The 24813-nt window shown below is 36.6% G+C and overlaps 1 protein-coding gene across 3 annotated transcripts in view; it reads right to left on the bottom strand.

The window, feature by feature from the left end:
- The window catches only part of LOC134531781 (nuclear receptor coactivator 7), a 667626-nt gene that overhangs the window by 346340 nt on the left and 296473 nt on the right, over positions 1–24813 (bottom strand). The window lies entirely within an intron of this gene.

Genomic DNA, 24813 nt, shown 5'->3' on the forward strand with positions numbered 1-24813 from the left:
CTGAAACAATTTGGTGCCACGTGTGAATATATATAAATAAACAAAATATGGACAGAACGATGTAAGAAAAAAAAGTAAGAATTAAATTCCTCTTAACTTTCTTAAGAATTAAGAAACAGATTTAAAGGATTCTGAATCTTCTGTTTACGAATTTACAAATATAATAGGTCGCTATTTTCATTCTCCCCCCCCCCCCCCAAAAAAAAAAGAAGGAAACATTGAGTTGGTACCTTCAATGATGTTACAAAATTCTGACAACAAAACCTGAAATAATTAGTTTTTTTACTACTATACGAAAGTTAGTGTAAATTTGCTTGACAAAATGAGTGCAAACACACACATATATATTTAACATCAAACGCTTCGCCCTTGCGCGGGCTGGCATATACTCCCCCGTGGGGCTGGATCCTACGGGAAATGGCGTGGCCCCATATGGCGAGGGAAACGGATACGAAGTTCCATCGCGGTCCGGAGGCGTCGGAGAGAGGCTGAGGCCAACCATCACAGAATCGACACCACCCAACTCCTAGGCTATTCAGCAACCAATAACTACCCTGCCGGCTTAGCCCCTCCAGCAGGCAGTAGTGGCGCCCATCCGGGCCTCTTACATCTCTGGAACTCCTCAGAACACGCAGAGAACACGGGAAAGGAGCTATCCCTCTACTAGCTCAGGGCCAGTAAGTCGAAAGTTTCCTACCAAAATTTGTTTTTGTTACGTTCCTTAACATTAAATGTAAGTTACGAACCTATATTTACATGATCGGTCTGAAATCCACCAACATACTTCGGCTGCCGGACACAATAAGTTGAAAATATCAGCACGTATCATGTTCTAAAATGTTTCCCAAGGCCGGTACACGTCTTCGAAGTTGGAGGTGAACAACTAATTGTAAACAATAAATAAAGTATTAAATAAAGAACGCAATGAAATTCATTGAATTTGTGTGCTTTTTTGTTTTTTTCATAAAAAGGCAACTATGTAGAAGAAACTTGGTTATATTTTAATTTAGTATATTTTGAACATTATTTATACAACCAGTGAACGGGCTCAAATTTTCAAAATTAATTTTAAAATATATTTTTAATCCGCAACTACTACTAGAAGGGCATTTAAAAAACCTTCAAATATCCAGTAATGATATTAATTCTGTGAAAAAATTAATGTGCGAGGTAATCGAGTGACATAACATTGAGGTCCCAGGGTCTCAACTCAACATTCATTCACCAAATTTTCACCTCACAACTGGGCTCGAATTCACTCGATATTATTTTTTGTCTATACCAATTTGCTCGTTTTATTCACTACAAAAAAAATTGCATTTTATGTTATGTATCATATCACGTTGACAAAATATGATTCTTGTCATCTGCTATTTGTAAAAAAGTCAAAAAAATATTCATAAATAGAATTTTCATCGGACTTTTTATGTTGTGCTCACCACATGTTCATTTTCTGGAAAGCCACAGCTGAGCAATGCATGTAATATTGTTTCTATGATCTCATTTTCAAAATATATCTACTTAAAAATCTGCAATTAGTGTAAAACCAAACAAACGTTCAACATGCTCCCGTGTTAAAACGTTACCACCATTAAAATTTTAAAACTCCTGTCAAAATGAATTCCTTAAAGTCTAAATTAGAGTTAAGACTAAAATATTAACAACATAGCCTATACCAAGGGTTAATTGTGTCACCCTCCACCAACCTAACAATTAGCAAATGGCACGCATATCTCCAACACTGCAACGGCGATCTTTCAGAACACGGGGTGGCGCGCTATCGCTCTCAACACGCAGAGGAATGACGCGCACACGCGACTGCGCCGCGCACAGAAAATAAATATTTGCACGAAAACTTACGACGTCTCGGCTAAGTGAATGACCTACAATTGCGAGACGTGTGTGTATGTGATGAGAGTCCTCGCGAGAGATATACGAAGAACTCCGGAGCCGTGGACTGGAATTGTGGAACGGTGGGAGAAGTAGGAGTAGTAAGAGTGGAAGGGTGAAAGAGAGAGGGATAGGTAGAGGGGGGAAGAGAGCAAGGTAGAAATTGAGAGAAAAGAGGGAGACGAAGAATGAGGAGGAGAGGGGGAGAGAAAAGGATCAATGCATCTCGTTCGTGCGACCAGCACGCCGATCGGATTCGGCACTCAGTAGCAGGAAACGTGGCGGATGTCTCCCCCTCCTCATTTATACGGAACATTGGACATATACGTGCGCCTTTTCAGTTGTAAGCCCACCACTGAGGTCGATGCCACAACGGATTTTGCTTCGTAGAAATACAGTATGTCCGGAAATTGAGTAAACTGTATTTTTTTTTTTTTTTTAATGGAACAGAACTACTCATGTAAAATTTCAGATATTTGGGAATTTGTACATTTTCATGAAAACAACTGTATCACTACAAAATAGTGTTAGCAGTTAAACTGTGTTCTGATTCTTACCCGGGCATTTATGCTTTCGTGTCGTCTCAGTACCTCTAATATTTAAATTTATTTATAACCATTCCCTGAACAGCTTTTCAGTATTAACTGCGCACATAAATAAGCATAATAAAACAAATTAAAGTTCGATTATAATTTAAATGGTTAAAAAAACTATTCTTGAATGAAACATCAATTAAAATATAAAATTATGCGCCAATTTTCGTAAGAAATACTTGAGTTATCTCGAAAAAGGTATTTCATACATGCAGAAATAACCATAGTAGTGTGTTGTACAAAGTTACAATATCTTTCTTGCGTTACAAATTATTTCTTGGCAACTGGTTTTCAAAGTAATCTTTTGTAAAAGAACCCAAGGTCTCCAAAATATTAAAACCCCGCAAAGTCTGGTGGTTTAAACGCAGGTTTAGTCATTGTAACTATGATGAACACCTCGTTTATTTGAGGTGAATTATAAAGTAGAAAAGTCAGTAAATGTTCACATATTTCTACCAGCGTATCACCCCATTCCCACGCCACGACTATAGACTACGAGTACATTAACATGAAAATGGAGTAGTTTTAGGCTAAACACAGAAATTAAAATACATGATTCATGATACCATTGCTTTGACATGTATCTATAACATCATACCGTCAAAGGAGTAAAACATGGTTATGGATATCTTAAGTTTCTCTGAGAAGACGGAATAGGAAACCGAACATTTACCATCGAAGATATTGTGATTAATGGGGAGGGTGGGTTCTTCGAAATGCATCACGCTCAACTGGCAGTATAGGAAATTTGATAATTTTTTTTTTGGTAACGGAAGAAGGGAAAAGGGGGAAAACCTAGTGTGGACGGGAAAGTATACCCCCCTTGAGGGGGGTCGTGACAAAGCGACGCAGAACGGAAATAGTGCGAGGGACTAGGGCGGTGTCTAGGGGGGGGGGGGGGGCGCCTGTGCTGGCTCGTATTTCACGACAGCAGCGCTGCTGCGAATGACATGCTACTACCTAGGGATGGGAAATATAGTTCTTTGGAAAGAACTAGTTCGTTCGGAACTAGTCACTTCAAAGACTAGTTCTTTAGGAACCGTTCTATTGAACTACATCGGTCGCGGACTGTATCGCGGTTTCCAATGTTTAAACAAAATATTCCATACATGACACCAACACAATCGTTACAGACTTTTTGTTTTATGGGCATTTCTTTTTCTATAAATAAAAGAGGCACACAGTAATCCGATGCTTGTAAACAATATCTCCCATTACAAATGAGCGACTATCATATTGTTTTTCTTTCACACACTTCTTACATTTTTGATTGTGTATTAATTTATTTTCTGCAAGTAAAGTGCTTATTTTCACATGTGTACAAAACAAAATAATAGTATAGTGTTTTCTCATCTGTGACAACCTAAGCTGATTTTTTTCGTATTAGGTAAGTTTTATTATGTTTCTTTAAATTTTAGTGTAGTTTTGTAATGTGTGGTCTATGTGTAATTAAAGTTTAATTTCAGATTGTATAGGCTATCTGAAATTTAACGTAATTACACTTATTTACGTGACACGTTTTTTAATGCCAATATGTAATGTAAATGTCTAAAGAATATTAGATAAAAATTAAGAGTTCACGATCGTCAAACGATACATCATTTCGCAAGAAAGAACGAAACGAAAATAATGACCGACAGCCTAACTACACAATTAAATAAACTCCATAGGCGTGCGCACAGTAGGTGCCACAGGTGCCTTGGCACCACCATTAGGGTTAACGTTATTTTGTTTTTTACAAGCAGAAATAATACATACTTACAAAAATCCGTATTATTTAAAAAAATATATATATGTTTTCCAATCGTGTCGAGTTACAGATATGTGCTCATAACACTGTCAGTATATCAATAATCAATCGAACCAACTATACACACGGAAACAAGCCAGTTGCAATTACTTGTGTTGTACACGCGGGCCGCGGCTACGAAACTTCTGAAATGTAAATACTTCTCATTGTTCTCCTCGAATTACATAGAATGCGCGCTCGGTGTCCACTGTTCACTCCACTCGGCAGGCGCACGGAATAATGGCCGCCGTCCACCAGGGTTTATTTAAAAAAAGAGAGAGAGTTTAGTTAGTTAAAAGGATAGGCTTACTCGATGACTTATATGCAGTCGCCGACAAAACATTTTTGTTGTATTCCAAAAGTTAAAACTTTTGCCACACTCTTATTTGTGTATTTTTATTATTTTAATATTTTACATATTTAAGGTATGTTGCAAAAACTCCCTTGATTTGTTGATTTTAAAACTTAACATTTGAGAATGTATTTTCTAGCATTTATTTGGCGTCTTCAGAAAACATGTAAGTACGGTTTTTCAAAGCCACCAGCATGAATTCCGTGCAAACAATTTGTGCAATTTACTTTATGGCTCAACAAAGCTTAAAACTGTAAATAGTTTAGTAGTTTTCCTGGTGATTATAACGTTCAAAGCCATAATTTGTCATAAAAAATGTTAAAATTTTTACATCAGTGTATTTAATGGTTTTGTTCGGAAACACCTTAAATAGCACCATTTTGCGCTTTCAAATCCAAATTTTTCCGGGGGAGGACCCCCGGACCCCCCGCTTTAGGCTCGGGGTCCGTGAATGACAGGGCTGTTGTGTAATCTGGCACCACCAATACTGAAGTCCTGCGCACGCCTATGGTATGAACTATCTATGTCTTTGAACTTTCTAGTTCAGTGTGTATATGTACTCCCTTTCTCTTCGGTCTTCGTAGTTCAGATCAGTACTTGGAACGTCTCTGCTTGGAACTGACGAAGCGAGACCAAATAAAGAACAAACGTAAGAGAGGGAAGAAAGCAAGAAAGAAAGACATGGCATATTGGGCGACAGTGGTATGATTGGGGGGGGGGGGGGGGTTAATCTTTCGCGCATGCGCAGTAAGGACCAAACAGAGTAGGAGACGAGAAGCACGCAAAGAACGAAAGAACGATTGTTTTTGGTAACAGCGAACTAGTAGAGGTGGGTTGTTACAGCAATTTTCGGTTTCTGTTCCAACCTGATACTGATACAGTAATGTACCTAGTTACAAGTATCTGAAACTTTTGTATCAGAGCAGTAGCGGTCCCAGGAATAGAGGTGGGTTGTTACAGCAATTTTCGGTATCTGTTCCAACCTGATACTGATACAGTAATGTACCTAGTTACAAATATCCGATACTTTTGTATCAGAGCAGTAGCGGTCCCAGGATGAACTAGTCACCTAGGGATCTTTCGCGCATGCACAGTAAGGACCAAACAGTAGGAGAAGAGAAACACGCAAAGAACGAAAGAACGATTGTTTTTGGTAACAACGAACTAGTCACCTAGTTCGCTCGTCAGAACAGTTCCAAATGAACTGGTAGTTCGCGAACTACCCATCCCTACTACTACCAGACAAGCCCGCCAGAGAAGAAAGAGTTGAGGGAAGGTGTGTGGGTGCACTCTGCCCCCGGTCAAAAGTTAGTCACGGGCTACTCGAGTTCAAAATAAATATTAAGTACTATTATGTTTGTTTTTTTTGAGGTGAAGACGCCTATTCGCTCGTTACAGTGATAGTCGGTCGAACGTTTTTGTGTGACGAAATACCTACAGATTTTAATCGTTAATAACTACGAGACTATTTAATGCGTCAACAATGGTTGAGCCCACAACGGGTATATCATGTCTGTACGTGTTTGTCGCGTAGACGCATGCGCGTGATTGTTACGAAATAGCTTTGTGTAAATATTTAAATTTGTGTAGCGTGGAAACGAGTTTAGCTAGAACATGGATTCGGGTGTCATCGTGAAAAGCTTGTGGAGCACTAAACTCGCCCAAAGTGAAAAGATAAAAATATTCGCCGGAAAATAAGTGAAAATCGGTATTAAATTGAAAATTACAAAATAATTAAGGATGTCGTCCAATATGACTCATAAATATGCTCGAAATTATATAAAACGCAAGTCAGAGAAATATCACGTCGAAAAGGATCCAAAAAGCCTACAAAATTAAAAAAAAAAAAATAGTGCCTAGCGAATGCAAAAGCTTATGCAGCGTGGAAAAGGAAAACAAAAAACTATAAATGCGTCAACAATGATTGAGCCCACAACGGATACATATATGTACATGTTTGTCGTGCAGTATTTGTTTGTCTGTGACGTCATCGTACCAGTACCTGCGCATGCGTGATTGTTAGATTGATAAATAAATAACATATTAATACAAAACACTTATTGAAGTGAAACTTCTTTGCTGAGGGGGCTACAATTTTAATGCGTTACAAAAATTCCGATCGCACGAGGGGAAAAGTTAGGTACGTGGCGAGGAAACCGTTAGAGGAGGAGACTGTAGGGAAGAGGTAGGAATGACGCAGCATACTTGCACATCTGCGCAATAGCATAATTTAGCGCTCGCATACTAGCATTTGTTTTATCTGGACCTCAGCCAAAGAGATAATGTTTTTATATACCTAATCCATACTTAATATTATAAATGCGAAAGTAAATCTGTCTGTTACCTTTTCACGCCTAAAACTCTGAACCAATTTTTGATGAATTTTGGTATAGACATAGATTGAACCTTTGAGAAGGACATAAGCTACTTTTTGTACCGAAAATAAAATTTGAAGGGGGTGAAAAGTGGATGAAAGGTTGTGTGGGGACTCAAATCATTTCTTTGTTTTACTCTTTCACGCCTGAACCGCTCAACAGATGTGAGTGAAATTTGACACGGAATAAGACAAAGGCTACATATAATTATGAAATTCCATTATTCAGGGAATGAAAAAGAGGTTAGTTCATATTTATAATAGAAAATTATAGAAGGTAGGTAATAGAGATACTATCAGTGAGTGTGTATATTTCTCTTTGTCCGCCACACGGTCATGTACAACCTTCTCCTTGGTAAGTTTTCTTCGAGTGCCGATAGATTGCATTGGGTTACTAACACCCGTTGCCATTGAGACAAATAACCAACAATGCTTGGTTATTTAAAGTTTTTGTTTGCTGTATTTTTGTTGTATGTTTAAACTATAAAGTTAGAAATTATGATTTTATCGTGATCCTGGTCAGGACTTTAGGACAAAGATAAACTTTAAATAAAATAGTTTTCTTCATTTATTGTAGTTTTCATATATGTAGTTACTTAGTAGGAAGGTAGGTAAAGTAAAGTACTTAGTTAATTTTCAGTATGATTCTTATTAAGTAGTTACTTAGTGAGTATATTAGAGATTTCTGTAAAACTTACGATAGCTTCATCGCAGGAAAAAATATTCTTACGCTTTATTTTTTCTTTTTAAGGTACCTACTGCTGCCGGTATGCCTCACAAGAATAAATCTAATGTAGCACGTAGCTCTAGCAAAGCTCGAGCTGCGAAAGTAGCTAGAACCCAAGAATCTGAAGAGCAGACACGGACCCAGCAGATTTTAGATGCTGAGCGTCACGCAGCTCAAAGAGCAGCAGAGAACTTAGAGCAGACTCAAGCCCGTCAGGCTTTAGATGCCGAGCGACATGCGTCATCGGTAGCTGCAGATACGCCTGAAGAATCCCAAAGACGACGTGTTTCAAATGCTGGACGGCAGACAGGAAGGAGACATGCGTTTACAATGAGTAAATTGGAGTCTTTTCACGATACCACTTTACTTCGTCGCCATGGCAACGGCTATTGCATTGTGATATTTGTAATTCTTTATTTTACTATAAGAAGCCCCTTCACGATGTGTTTAGCCCAGGCAACGACGGATACTTCATCTAGTAATATAATAAGCAATAGGTTTCACTTCTTTCGCATGTGGACTCCACGCACATATATTTTTTTTTATCCCGATGTTTTCACGAAAAATCTACGGCGCGGATACGAACTGCGCCTCCAGTCATTTTTTGTTTTCAATATTTACAACCATAGGGGTTTATTAAGGGAGAAATATAGAGACGGAAAGACGCCATTTTGATTTCAACAAATATTTTTCAATACATGCCTTTCTTTTACTTTTGATATCGAAAAACGGTTTTATTTAAGTCGGAGATAAGACATTAAAGGATAAATATAAACTTTAAATCTAAATCAAATTTTATAAGTTGACTGAAACAAAATTGACATCAAAATCTGCTGACGAAATTTTACCACTTGGCAAATCAGTAACATTCACTGCGAAAATCAGTGGAAATCTCTTTAAATTCAGCTTATTTTAGTTACCGAATCAAACTGCATGAATTTACGGATTCATGTGGAGCATTTTTAACCGATCTGAAATATAGTTTGGAGATAATTACAAATGCTCTAATTCAGGGTGTACGCCATGCGTTAAATGTCACTCTCATTATTACAACTCCCTACAAAGTTATGAACGGTTCTCGAGAGAAAAACTACGTTTGCTCAAAACGCTCGACTGAGCTGCATCAGCAGACTACGCTCAAAGCAAGAAAACATTATAAACCATCGTGTGGGATGCTATTAGGACCAACCGCCTTCTCGTCATGTGGCACTAACGGAAACAGAACAACCAAATTATGAAGAAAATTGTTTTCCACTCTTTGCTTGCAGTAGCTACAGAATAAAGAGTAGCTACACTGTTGCCAGGATGATACTACCTGGCTTGTTAACATTAAAATATATTATTTTGTATATTATCGTATTATAATACATTTTGGTATATATCTTCAAACATACTGGTTGTTGATTTTTATAACCATGAAATAATGTCTATATACATTATTTTTTACAGTTGGTCATTCTGAAATAAATTATAATAATTTAATGCTAAACACCAACAAATATTTAACAAAGTACAATTTTCAGAACATTACAAACAATCATACATTATAAAGTTGTGTACAAAAATGTGTGCTCTGTGACATATACTTTGCAACATAGCACACCGAAACCAGGACAGCGCTAATGTCAAAAATCGTGTGTTGGACAGAGAGAGTAAAATGCCCATTAAAACGCACATTACGGTTTCGCGCGGGTAGATAAAAGATTTTCACAGAGCTAGCTTCGGTACTCGTTGTTGAGGATTTGGATTACCATTTCGTCGCAAAGCATTTTCATGCACTCAGCTTCGTATAAATCTATATCTCTATGGAAACATAAACTGTTTGTTGTATTTGTAACTGTTCACTAGCTTAAGCAAAGGTGGGAATCAATTTGGTTGTTTTTAAAAGTTCAGTCACAAACTTTTCTCTATCTTACGGAACCATAACTTTTCTAAAAAATTAAACATAGTCTATGTCTACCTGAATATTTTTTTAATGGGTCCAATAGTTTACGAGTTAACTCGTTAGAAACAGACAAACACATTCTCTATTAAAAAATTAGTTCAGATTTTGGTATGGTTTTGGAACACTTTCTTAATTTCTTTGTCCCATGATCCCATATGCACGATGAACAGCTAAAGAATTTCTCTTTTTTTTTCCCTACTCTTTCCGCCTTCACCCTCCTAGGTCCTGTAAAGCTCACTCTAATGTGTTCTATTCCATCATGTTTTTTACACAGTGTGAACACACTTAAAAAAATCAATCAAAACTTAAAAATTTCCAAGTATTTTACAGTATAGCTAACTATGTAGCTACACTTCTTATAAAATAAATGAGGGGAAGAATGGTTTGTGGGTGCTTTAAAGAGAAGAAAATAAGAAAACTAGCTTTCTAGCAAATCAAATGAGGTAACAACGGGTAACATGGTTCTGGATAAGCAATATCATCCAACTAACACTAGTAAACATATATTTTAGATTGAAATTAAATAACTTAAATTTATAGAATAAGGCTAGGCTTGAAACAGAAGGTATATGAAACAGAAAACAAAATTAAAATCTATGACGATAAGCGAATGTAAGAGAGAAAATTTAATTAAATTTAAAATGAATGAAAGAAAAGTAATGATTAAAAGAGTGTAAATACTGCAAAAGAATTGAATGCTCAGGACTGTTAAAAATCATAAACAAAAATTGCCAGGAAAAATACAATTATATTTATATTACCAAAACTCACATTTAACTAACATCGAAATTGCCCTGCAGTAAGTAATACATTAACGACGCAAGACATTGATAAAAAAAAGTTGATAGCCAAAAAAAATCATAAATGTTCACTTTCAGAGAAAAAAATAATATATTGCCTTGAAAAATGGTCTTGTGCACTTTTTAAACGTGTAAGTTATGACAGCCCAAAACTAATCAAATTTATTAAGAAAAATAAAGCTATTGGTGCATATGTTTAGCTGCCAAATGATGTACAGAACTTACCCTGTACGTTTCTTAAACAACAAAGTTCAAAATTTCTTAAATATATCGCATTGTAATAGTATTCAACATAATTACTACGTCTCTATAATTTTTGAATATTCTCATTTCGTTAGAACAGTGATGTTTTGCGAGAATAAAAGACTTATATGGGCTCTTTCACCATTATTTTTAAGGAGTTGACATTCAAATACAAAATATTGAACAGTTTATTGAACATCAAGTGGCAGAGTCAACCGCTATTAAATCCCGCAGAAGTGCATGCACTGCTATAAACTACAGTAAATTTGCGGACATTTCAAAGAATAATTTAACTCAAATAAAAGAATAGTTCCTCGGCATTCATTGACAAAATAAGAGTGTTCTTACTGTGGACTTAACCAGTTTTTGGTTTTGAAGTTTTGCTAATATACCAAGAATATTATTTTGGATTCATGTTCAAAGTAAGTGAACTCAGTGTCTGTAAATTTACGAAGAAAGCCGTAAAATCACAAAGATCACTGGATCTTTTGTAACCGGCGTTCTTCGTCAACTAAAGGTGAAAAATTTTTACAGTGTCTCTGCAGACAGGTTTCCCAGCTGAGTCCGTGCCTCGCGTGCAAAGGTGACGGAGGATTTTTCCGTATGACGTAGGACGTTTTCGTTGACCTAAAAACGCTTCTACTTTACTAAGCCAGATAATATTGATGAATGCACTGAAAAAAAGGAGACTTTAAGATAGGAAAGTCTGAAGACTCATTATCTAAATCTAAGTGCTTAAGATACAGGAAAGGAGATTACCGAGTGAAGCTAAAGTTGGTGGAGAGTGAGGTTGAAACTGATCACCAACGTGCGTACGTGCGGAAAATTCGTGATGACTGTATTTACATCGAATGGATTAACAATTTTTATAGTATTTTAATACACCGTAAAACTAGAAATAAAATATAAATAAAAACAAACACCTCAAATCAAATATACTCGTGGATATATGGAAGTCATTTCGGATTGAAAGCACACGAATACACCCCTTCCTCCAGTCGAAATCCACATTGAAATCTAAATCACGCCCTCAATACAAACTACATAATGAAATATTAAGTTTTAGACGTGCATTTTAAATTGGTTTTTTTTTCCTGGCCTATAACTGCAAATTACTTCTCTGGTTATATAAAAAAAACAATTTTTAGGGGGGTATGCAGGCAGGTTTGACGGAAGAAGGCTTACGCACTCCCCGCAGGAGAATCGAACGCCATGTCCTTTCCGATCAACAAGCGTGTAAGTACGTTTATACAGATTGTTCGCAAATTGCGTGACATAAGTAATTTTTGTACAAGGGACATACGTCCACAAAAAGAAAACTCTGCGGAGTTACAGGCGCGAACATCAGAGCTCAGATTGGAATTTGGCGGGCTTCAGAGGACTGCTTCTACTGGCAGCAGCGCAGTGACGTTCTTACGCCGCACGGGAAGCAGGCGACGAGCCGGAGTGGGCCACACACGTACGAGTCTGGCTCGGGTAGATCTAAAAATGAGATTCGCAAGTGTTGTGGGGTGTCACGAGCCCGGCTCGGTTGTACGGAACCGTCGGCGGGGCTCGACTCGCTTCTGGCTCGCCATTGGCTCGCACACGCGAGTGTGGAGGGAGTACGAGCCAGGCACTGCAGTCCGTGCGATTCGGTAAACGAGGTAACATGTCGGCTGCCGTGTCGAAATTTTCGTTAAATAAAACAGTGCTGAAATACAGATTTAATAAAATAAAACAGAATATTTAACAGTTTTTTGAATATAAGTTAAAGTAAAATGGAAAAAAAATAGTGTTTCTAATGTTAGTTGTTGATTTTCCGAACCTTATGACAGGAGTAAGATCATAAATATTCATGTTCCACGAAACTCTCTACAAGACCAACAGACTGCAGCTATTATCAGTTTATGCATTTAATGTAAAATAAATTTAAATATTCAAACATATTCTAATACTGAAACCTACGAGAAAATTTCCTGAGTATATTCGTATCGTGGCTCGAAGCTAGATAGACTCGTGTACGTGTATGGGCCGTTTTAGCCACACGCAGTTTGGTGTACATCAGCCACCTCCAAGTTTCAGGCAGTTTCAAGTTAATATCGATCAATCGCAGTGCACTGTCGGAACCACGCGGAGAATACTAGCATCAATCTACATCGTCGTCAGTCCGTGGTCCTAGCGGCGAGGCTGCGGCGGCTAATGGGACACATCGCCCGGCTGCGGCGGTAATTAACGGAACATTCCCCCAGCTGCGACGCGGAATACAGAGTGGGTACATAGACTACACGTGAACGTAGACCGAACACACAAGCTGCTCGTCGTTGAGGTTACGAAATCTAATTCTACGTTGCATTTTCACGTTTAAATATAAACAGTTCCAATTTTTAATAGTGATACACGTTAAATCATTTCATATTTTAGTTTGACGTCACGTCGAATGTAAGTCGGGAGTTTTACCGAACTATGTTAAGGGGCCCGTCTACTCAGAGGTGTATTTGTGTTGGTGAGGCGTTTTATAATAAGGTCGACTTTCGCTGGTGCTTCTAGCGCGGTATCGCCTTTAAGCGCAAGGCTTCTTGTCGTGCATAGGCGAACTATGAGATTTGACCGGCAATCGTAACATTACATGGTAGAGAAATTAAGATAAAAATGTACTTCAAGTAACTTGAGTGCTTTCAAGAATCCGAACCGGATGTTTCATGCCTAAAAATTATTCTGAAAACAGGCGTTATTGCCATTTTCACTCTTCTAAAACAACAGTTTGAAAACAGAAATACGGAAACAGAACTACTCATCCGTCTTCAGGGTATTCTTAATTGCTTTTTGTAAACAGACACTACTCTCATATCTAGAGCAGTTTTCAAATAGCGAAGTTTACTCTGCACACCGTATGTGTTTCCGGGTAGACGGGGGCCTTGAATATGTTAACATTAAATTTATGAAGAACACTGGATACATATCATCCGGCGATCTTCGTATGCTTACGGGTATCTTTTAACTCATTTGCTTTTACTTCATTTGAACATGAACACATAATAATCATCTTTGGAGATTCAAAATCTCTTCAAAATAGTATTATATAGGGCAAAAAACACTTCTTAATCCCAAGTGCATGTTCACCTTGTTTATAACGGAAATCAAAACTCAAAAAGCGGAAACCGGGTGTAGAAAAGGACGTAATGAGGGAGGACCAGAGAGGTGCCACAACCCCCTTCTAAAACATTGCTTTCATTAACCAGCTTAAAATGGTTCAATTTATGACCACTGAATATGCAAAATTTAAGTGAAGCCTCCTCTTTAAACACGCGTTAGAACTTAATCAAAAATAGTGGTAATTTAAGGATCTACCATTTTAAGTGAAAATTTTTATTCAAGAATACAAGGTTTCATACAAGCACTTAAGGTTCATTATATAGTCTAAAAATGTGTTTTCAAGCATTGTATTTGCAAAAATTTTCCGGGGGGACAAATGGAGGATAAAATTCCATTCCGGACCCTCCGGGCTCTATAAACAGCCTCATCAAAGATATTCCTTACAACTTCCTTCGGCAACCGTCTTCCAAAAATCCTGGCTACGCCCACGAGGGTACATATCCTACAAATATAGAATCGGTTCTTTGAGGAACATTCTTCGTTGGAAAAGTCCGTGAGTTTACTGTAGCGTCTAACAGTGCACCTTGTTCGGTATCTGAAACGAAAAGTGTTTGTCGGAAGCAAAGGAGGGCTCTGGACGACTTTTCCACAACCTATCCCACGCGGAAGAATGTTGCAATTCGGACGAGAACTGCTAAGGTTTCAACCCCCCACCCCCAATCGGCCAGCGGCATTCCTAACTCTTGGCCGGGCTCCAAAAATACCCGTTCTCCGCGTCGTTTGGAACCGTCCCTAACTGTGACATTTATTCGGCATTTAGACCTTTCTGATCCCCCCCCCCCCCCCTTTTACATCCTCGTGTGAACAAGGAAAACTGAACATGGGCGCAGGATTCCTGGATCAGAATTTTTTCTCTTACTAGCACGAAAAAAAAAAAAACTCAAAAGATTCCTAAACGACAACGAATATACCGCAGGAAAATAGGGACAAATGTTGATTGGTTCCAGTTTCTGAAATCTGGTGTTCTGCATTAACCAAAGCGAAGTGAACGTTTTATATATCCAGAAGAAGTCTTCTGATTTTTCAGAAATTATTAAAACTGTTGGCAAGTGTGATTTTTGTACCACTGTTTTCAGAAAAATGTACCTGATTTAAAACACATTTTTATGGACATTCACGGCATTGCTGGAAATCGGCTATGTCCATACGTCCATAAAAATATTTTTAATCAATCTTCCCCATGGCAGGAATCATTCAAAGAACTCTTGAAATGTCTTCGCCAAAGTCTTTGATAATATTTCTGCCAAAAAAATTATATTGTATCAACAAGAATACCAGTCAAAAAATTTCGATACCGGGTGGTAAACTTGCATTTCCTATACTAGCTCCGTGGGTAGGTACAAATTAAAGTGTTTGGGGCATAGCTTCCCCAGACAAGAATAAAGCCGTATATTGTAGGCGTTGTAAGATTTAAAGTCAGAATTCGTCGCAGTTCGCAAGAGTTACAGAAAAAAGCCCTTCAGCAATTAGGAACACTGCCAACTAATTTTCTTTACTAATTGAAAACAGCGTTGTTTGCAGTATATTGTCACGTGAGAGAAAACGACGGACAAGAGGAAATTTATAATAAAAAAATATTTTCACGATAAAAATAACACGAATGATATTTAATACAAATCACATCATTAGTTTTGAGGTACAGCCTATAAATTTTTCTAGTATTTCACAAGAAATTTAAATAAATCATCGACCTTATATCAAAGAGGCTTAGTTTGCCACGAAATAGCTGACTACCGAAAGATAATATCAAAAAGAAAATATTCTACAAAAAAAACGTTATTATAAAAAGTATTATCACAATCCCAAAATTTCAAACCAAAATATTTTAACTTTGAAGAGTAAAAGTTTCTTACAAATCAATTTAGCTAGAGCACATACGCTTAAAATATGCGCGTAAGCATAAATATAATATGTACAGTGTAATCTCTATAAAATTTGACAGTTATTAAAAGTAGTGACAGCGGTAACTATTTCCCAATTATTGTCACTGGCAAAGCAACACACGATGTCAGATTTCTAACAATGACAATCACATAAAGTTGTTTACAAATACTTCTAAGAGAAAAACAGTGGTAAAAAGACATATGAATAATCGGTACTAATCTTGTGAGAACTATCGAATTTGAGACAAGTTAAATGACACAGGGAGATGATCTTAAGAATCCTTACGCTATTTTCGTAAGCGTGGAAAGGGGCTGTAACAGTATGAAGTCGAACCGATGAACTAACAGAAACAAACTCACCTTCCCCTAGGTTAATCGTTAATTTGTTAGAATGTTTCTAATAGAACTGTTTCACTGATATAATTTTAAGCTAACATAGGTACAATTTTACCATAGAGCAGTAGTTCACAAAATGAGAGAATGTGTTTCCAGATATTAGAATAAAATAGTAACTCTATAATACCATTCAATTACTGACGTACCGCTCTTTTTTATTAACACCACATAATTATTTATTTCTTGGACGATTCTGCGGGTTTTGCTCTAACGGCTATTTAGATAAGTGCAACATTTAGTCGCTCTTTACTGTTTATGAACAAGTCTAAATAGACTTAAGTATGTTTCATTTTATTTTTATAGCATTATTTTTGATGTGCCACATCTTGGCTCTGAGTATAAAGCATTTGGTAGGTGCAATTTTGTGAATGGAACGGAAGTCGTGTGGAACGGAAATGTGTAACCACGGTGCTGCCATCTGTGGCGGATGGCGCAAACCGAAGTTCAAAAAGAGAAACGAAAACTTTACTAGAAGCTGTCAAATGAATTTTTTTCACACGATGGGCAGTATTTTATAAAATTCTTTGTCGAAAATCAATTCCAGAGCCGGGATTTAGTATTTTTTTTTTTCCGCTATTTTCGAAGCCATTTCATTATATAATTTAAAATGTAGCTCTGCAAATCGAATGATTCGATAGTCGACGTAGCTGCTACGGCAGCGAATTCTAGTGGCGGGTGCGGAAACTACGTGTGATTCGCGTCAAGAAATGTAGCTGAAAACACCATTTGCGTATACTTATCACGCTCGGCATTATTTTAAAGAATCCTATGTTAAATTTCTCGTCCGAGTTTTGTATTTGCAACATGAGCACATGAATGTGCTCCTATGAGGTTAGGTGTTACACATATCTGGCGAGTTATGAAAGAGTCGCTCACATTTTTTTTCTGTGGTATTTGACTTAATTGTAATAACATAATCCTCACAAATTAGTATATGGTGCGGCTAAAATTATTTTTAGATTTTAAATGCGCCTCGACTACAAAAGATTTGCGTACCACTACCCAAACAATGCACTAGGGTCGTACCAATACTTTGAAGCGGGTAGAGGGGGAGATGGAAATGGTTATTAGGTCTTGCGCCTTTCTTACTTGTGCTGTTATAACGTTATAAGTATACAAAAGCCTAGCATTGATATATATTTTTCTTAAATTTTTTGAATGAATATGCTGTTATCCCTGACGATCCCTAGCGTGTACCAAAAGTCGATGTAGTTTATGGGATTACTTATTCCCGGTCAGTTTCACAAAAGTTCCAAGCGCTCAAAATGTAGTAAAATAGTGTAAATATAAATCCGTGGTTGGTCTGAAGGCATCCGAATACAGTGTTAAAAATAACAGTAAATTTACGAAATTTTCAACGACTATTTCACTTCATATTATATATGTATGTGTATGTATATATATATATATATATATATATATATATATATATACACACACACACACCGGGATAAGTAATCCCATAAACTACATCGATTTTTGGCACACACACACATATATATATGTATGTATGTATGTGTGTATATATATATATATATATATATATATATATATAGTAAATGAAACAGAAATTGAAGGCTAAACAGATATTTGTACATTTGTACATTTACATGAAAACAGCTGTATATTACAAACAATATTCGCAGTAATACTGGGTTCGGATTCTTACCCGGGCATTTATGCTTTTTGTTGTCCCGTTACCTCCAATACAGGTAGTTCAAGTCATTTGTAAACAGTTGCCTGAATAGCTTTCCCGTAATTTCTGCGTATATTAATAAACACAGTAAAAAAATAAAGTCAAATGAGTAAATATTCGATTATCTTCTTTTCATAGTTTAAAAAAAAATATTCTTGAAAGGAACATCAATTCAAGAATAAAATTTAGAGCCAATTTTCGTAAGAAATACTAGGTATATCGAAAATCGTACTTCATGTATGTAAACATAATCAATAGGCCTGTGATGTACAAAGTTACAGTATATTTCTTGTAGCATTACAAACTATTTCTTGGTAACTTGTTTAGTAAAGGAATCGTTTGTAAAGCTGCAAAAAAAAAAAAAAGTAAAAAAGTAAAGTAAATTCAGTACCAGTAAATTTAAGAAGGTACCGATTAAAACTTACGATAATCCCTGGATAATTTTTACCCAGCATTAAAATTCCCAACAGTGTTCGGGGTGATTCGACTGAATTGCACGCTCCAAACCACGTGGTTAGCGACGCGGTGTTGTAAACAGTTTTGGGTCCAAAAAAAACACCTGAACCTTCTTCCTTCAAACGGTCATCACCACCGGACCCAAAACTATTCAAGTTTGTTGAAATTTCTTTGTACTTCTTTCTTCACTTTGCCGGCTTCGTTGAGACATGTACCCAGTTTAGTGAAGACGTGGAGTAGATGGGACATTAAATTTAGCTAACATAAGATAGGAACAAAGAATGCTAGTTTTTCTCAAAGAACACCATAACACTATGGGTTTAAAGAGTTTTTAGGCCATTTTGATTTTTTAACTATTTTATATTGAAAATCTTCCTTCGTTAACGCAGAGGGTCCAAACTACGAGATATTCTGAGAATATTAAAATTGTGGTTATTTTGAATATTATTTCAGTTGCAGTCATTACCATGAAACTAAATTTAATAATAAACGCCTATGACTTCTCAAAGAAACATTTATACTAGACTTCACTATTAACTACAAGTAATCAATACAGTAATATACTATGTTTTAGTTTGTAATACTACAATAACTATGTTACTTTGTTCAACACATGGCTATGGTTAATTTTGCATCTATGAAATACGGTTTTCGAGATAATACTGATTATTTCTTACTAAAATTGGCGCATAATTTTTTTTTCAGTGAGGTTTCATTAACGCATAATTTTTTAAACCATGGAAAAGATAATCGAATATCCAACCATTTGACTATTTTTTTTGCTTAGTTCTTATTATTTGCTTAGTTAATACTGGAAAGCTATTCATGGAACGGTTTACAAATAACTTTAACTATTGGAGGTACACTGGGACAACACAAAGCATAAATGCCCGGGTAAGAATCCGAGCTCATTATTACAGCGAACACTATTTTGTAGTGATACCGTTTTTTCATGTAAATGTACACATATACTAATATCTGTAATTTCACATGAATATTTCTGTTCCATTTACAAAAACATTTACAGTGTATACATTGACATAATTGTCATGGCCTAAAAAGTGTTGAAACCAAGCCTTAGATTTACGATTTATATAACATCCAAGACACCAAAAGAATAAAATAAACATGGCCGCAATAGGAGCCAAGTTTATCTCCCGGCGAAAAAGTACGGTAACCTATAGCTATTTCAGGAGATGAAGAAATCCGGCATGGATTTCGTAAAAACACCTCTAAAGTCATGCAAGACTTGTACACAAAATCGACCTTATCTATGGCATGGCAGTAAAAAACCCATAACAGCATTCGGGAGCATTAGGGCTCTAATTCCGGTCAGGTCACTCCGATTACGATTTCCTGTGGGTCTCCGAAACCACGCCAAGCAAATTTAATAATTGACCCGTCCTTCCTAAATTCCCTTGAATGAGGTTTTCTCGAAATCGCACCTATGATGTGACCTTCCTCGTGTTTCGAAGGTCAATTGTGCAAAATTTCATTGCATGCGGAGCAAAACTGTAGATTTCTATAACAAACAAACAAGCGGAAACCCAAGAAAGGTTTTAAGAATTCTATCCAATGTTTTTATTTTTTATTTTTAATTATTTTAATCTTTATGGTGTTTTACAGTTCCGCCCACGTGGCATGCAGTGCAAGGGCCACTCAAAGCTGACCCTTAATTTGAATAAACTTGAAATGGGAGCTCACCTTATATTGGTTACACTTGGATGTGAAAAAGATTGACTTTATTGTTATGTGTCTCCGTCTACCATCATCGAAGCGAAATAAAATATACACCAGTTTTAAAGTCTAAGCATAGACTTTTAAACACACAAAGTTTCAACAAATACGGTCCAGGGGTTTATGCGTGATACTTGAAAAAATAGCAATTTACAGATTTATACTATAATATTAATTGAGCTACAAACAGCAGAGGAAAGCCTGGCTCATAAAGCAAAATTAGCGCGTTTACAAAACTCTGCAAGAGTAAGTGGCCGAGCGACGACAAATGACAATTCGTAACTAAAAGCAGGCTTGTAGAACCACCGTATGTCTACTACCTGGTGTGTAACGAGTGTTAGCTTATCACCAGGAACCACTTTCACTTTTTTTATTACGTCCACGGACGTCGCCTTTCGTCCCTTTTAGGTAGGTCACTGGACAAGTGGAGATAGTACGGAACACGTATTACTCAATATAACTTAGTAGGTGAGGTTGTAAATAACAGTCGAAATGCCGCTATCCAAAACAGTAACAACTAGAGTTTTAAAAGTTAACTGAAATTCAGAAACATATAAACTTAATTACTGCAATTTATTTCTCAAAATAAATTTGCAGGTGCGGCGATCTACTTTATAGCTCAACTTATTAACAGTTTTAACGCCCAAAAGTATACCGGGCATGTTAAAAAGTTTCTGAAGAAGTAAATAAAAAAATAAAAATTGCTTTAGTTAACTCTTGTCGACAGCAATGATCACATAGAAGACAAACACATTTAACGATTACAATTCTTGGGAATCATGAAAATAATCTGTCATGGCAGATTTAAAGGAACCATTCCAGAATTTGCCTGGAGAGATAATAAAAAAAACAGGATGGCTAGACCGAAATTCAAAAACAGATCCTTCCAAACGCCAGTGCTAGCTTGGTGAAATTCAGCGAAACAGCAATAAAAACATTAATAAATATAACTTAGCTTAAAATTAAAAATATATATATATAATATTATCTGAAGATGCATGTCTTCACATACTTATAGTTTTAACGTTATCTGTGACATTATCTGGCCTTATCTGCGACACTTGTTACGCGAGCAAAATATTTCTGAAAAGAAAGAAAAACACGAACACACTCAGGAGTTCGAATGTATTCCTTCAACGATGTAAAATGTTATAGACCGTCAGTCGATTTTATGTTTTTTTTATCAAGAATATTCCCTTAAAGATGAATTAACAAGCCTTCAATGAAATTTACTATCGGTAATTTTGAGTAATTTTATTTCCATAAGGCCTGCTAGTCAAATTCATTGATAATATTATACTCTTGAGTATCCAATTATTAAAATATATAACTTAATATACAAAACATTACTTACGTACTTGCAAAAAAACACATTGACAAATGTGTATAGATTCCATAAATAAATAAATTTAAGGATGATTGGACAGTGAATGTGTATGTCGAAACTCTAGACCCAATTGTGGCCAACCTTTCAATGGTGAGGGCAGTCAGAAAAAGTTGAAAAACATAGCACGTCAATATTTTATGGATTTTTCAGTTTCAACAAGCACCTGTAAATTCCTTTTCCTTCATTTTATGCCATTTTGGCCCGTGATAGAACATGTGCACAAACTAATAAGCTTTCTCAAACATGACAGTTCTTAAATTGGTACCAATGGTATACGTATCCTTCTGACTACATACGTTGTTCCGTCCACGGAGTTTTTAGACAACTTCGCGTGATTGTCATTTCTCGTAAACAAACAGCATGTGTTGCTTTGCAACTGACAGTTGGGAAATGGGTTACCATTGGTACGGCTATCGAGAACTGTCACATTTTAGACCAAAGTTAGACGCATAACGCAGACTACAGCAGTAAATTCACAGTTCTCACGGCAGGTGAAAAGCAGGGGGAGAGGCACTGCCCAAGTATTGGCTGGCCGAGCAACGGGAGGCGGATCACAGATTGGACATCACTGTGCATTGAAAAAATCATAAGGTAGTTCGTTTTCCAAGTATAGCTGCCTCGTTCCGAGAAAGTTACGTAGTAGTATTCCAAAAAATCAATATTCACGAAATTGGTCACAGATACTGGGTCACCGCGTCGTCAATAAACTACCACGAGCTCCCATCTTCTACGCCTTGAACATCCAAGTTGAATTCAGCTAAAATGCTTTTAGTTACTCAATTTGCGTACATCATTGGTAATCAACACGGTGTCCGAAAATCACTCGGTTTTATCAATTATTAAAAAAGTTCGAGGGCGAATCTCAAGGAAGCAAAGCATTTAGCAAGCGTTATTTTGGTATCATTAAATTATTGTAAACAATCGTCTCACATAAAAAAGTAACTCATACGTATAAATATTTTTTCTGAGCTATTTACCCATCTAGGCGTGTAGCCTACCTATCGAATCGCATGGGTAGGTCCACATACGAAACTATCTAAATTTGCATTTACACTGCATACGTGTATGAATGCCACAGTGCCTACATTCATTTTGCACGAGTCTTAAATTTGTGTGGAAAGAATAAATCAGAAATCTAAAAATTAAAAGTCATGTACTTGACATAAACACATACAAATAAAAAGAAGAACGCGTATGGGGTGAAGGGGGTTCGGAAAAAGTACTTAACGTGTGCGGGAAAAGTAAATGTATTCTACCCTAACTCAGCATGCATGTATTATGTATACGTACATTAACACATGGCTGCGTATGCTCATGAGCACAAAACGTTTCTGAAAGTCCCTCCTTCACTTCGCGTGATCACGCTCGATGTCAAGAATGAACGGAGTATTGCATAAAGTTTCCAATTCTGAATGACAAGTTTTGAGTCGACTTATTGCATACTGGTGCATGAAAGGAGGTAGAACTCACTGCAAATCCACTCCTCTCTCCAGCCGCCACAGCAAAGGGACACCCTTCCCGGCCCCTTTTCCTGCATCACGGTATTTCCACTAACACCACGAAACCCGGACACGATATTAATTAGGATTCTTTAAAATAATGCCGAGCGTGATAAATAAACTGACAAATAAAATATTCGCTTTTCAAATACCAAAAATTCTGAATGCAAATCATACACAAACTTTCTGCACCCGCCGCTAGAATTCGCCGCCTGAATCGTAAACATTGCTTGCCACCATCAAACGCTTATTACCACCTCATGATGAGCGAAATGGTTATTTTCCAATACCAGTCATGGCAGTTATGGTTCTAAGTGAATAACTAGTTATTTACAGGGCCGGATTTAAGATGTGGGTGGCCCGGGGCCCACTTGGGTGGGAGGCTCATTGATTCAAGGTGTTGCAATATGTAATGCAAAATCACAAAACGAAACGAACACAAGTTTATTTACCAAATTTATTCATGCAAATAATTCAGTTAGAATTATTTGATTTTTTTCATTAAAAAGTATAGTATAACATAACTTATAAATAACACATAAATATATTACAAATCAGCAAATGAATAGCATTATAAAACCATTACAATCCAGGCACTTCTAGATTTTCGTGCTGCAAAATCGCTTATGATGTCACCAAAGTCCAATTCACGCAGTATATCTGACTCGATGCTCATGATAGCCAAATTTACAAGTCGTTCCTGCTTCATGGATGTCCTTAATCGGTTTTCAATTAATTTTAGTTTTGAGAAGGAGCGCTCGCCACTGCAGTTTGTTACCATCTCAATGTTTGGGAAAGTGTCCTGTACACCCTTTTTCATGATAAGCTTGTACATGAAAAGTTCAGTGCTGATATCGTTTGGCTCTTCGTCAGTGAATATATTGGCAAATGTTACAAACTGACACAGTTCATCAATAAATGTAATGTCCAAGTCATCTGAATAAGACCTGACGAGCTGCTCTGATGCGGCCTTAAGCTCATCTGAAGACAGTTCTTCCATATGGCTAAAAAAGCTAAATTGGCTTGCTATATATTTATATGCCTGAAGACGTTGGTCAAGAGAAGTGATAAACTGATCAATAACAGAGGCAAGAAAGTTTCTGTTCTGTATTTTTCAGAAGGGCTGAGTTGTACTTCTTCCATATGGCCATAATCCAATGGGTTAAGACGCACATTTTGGCGCTTATGTCGAGTTTTCATCTGAACATACTCTGTTGAACCAGATAGCTCTACGCCTTGCTTCTCGCTTTGATGCGACATAGTTTTACAAGCTGGTCAGTGATGCCACAGCTGTATTTAGATCGAGTTTTGCTTGTTGTATATTTTTACTAGTAGCATCTGTTCTTTGCAGGATATTATTCCAGAAGTTGGTGTAAATACCAATTTCAAGCTGATTCATCTGTGTTAACAGTCCTTCTGAAGTAAACTACACATAACTGAGATCGCACTTGCCATAGGGACTCATAACAACACTACTGTCTAGACGACAAAGACTAGTTTTGTACTGACATTGTGATTGTGCTGCCACCTATGCACAAGTTAGAAAATGAAACCTACTTGCTAGGATAATGATCATATTCCTGGTCACCAGTAATAATAAATCATTTTTATTATTTTTACATATTATAATTTGTATTTTTCAAGTAAAATAAACATACTAAACATATTATTGTGAATAATTATAACTGGTGTAAATTAGTAAATTATCAGCCATTTTAACTAAATGTAATGTGCATCACTACGTTTTTGGAATAACTAGCCAGTGCAATAATGTTGCATGATTTTTAATAATTTTAACTAATTTAGAATATAAAGTTTGGTTATTACATTTCTTATCAAGCTAGAGATGTCTTGTTAAATGTTCCCTATAATTGTAAACAGTTCACAGCAAAAATACATTTATTTTTCCTG

This window comes from Bacillus rossius, chromosome 5 (genome assembly GCF_032445375.1).
Source record: "Bacillus rossius redtenbacheri isolate Brsri chromosome 5, Brsri_v3, whole genome shotgun sequence".
Classification (NCBI taxonomy): domain Eukaryota; kingdom Metazoa; phylum Arthropoda; class Insecta; order Phasmatodea; family Bacillidae; genus Bacillus; species Bacillus rossius.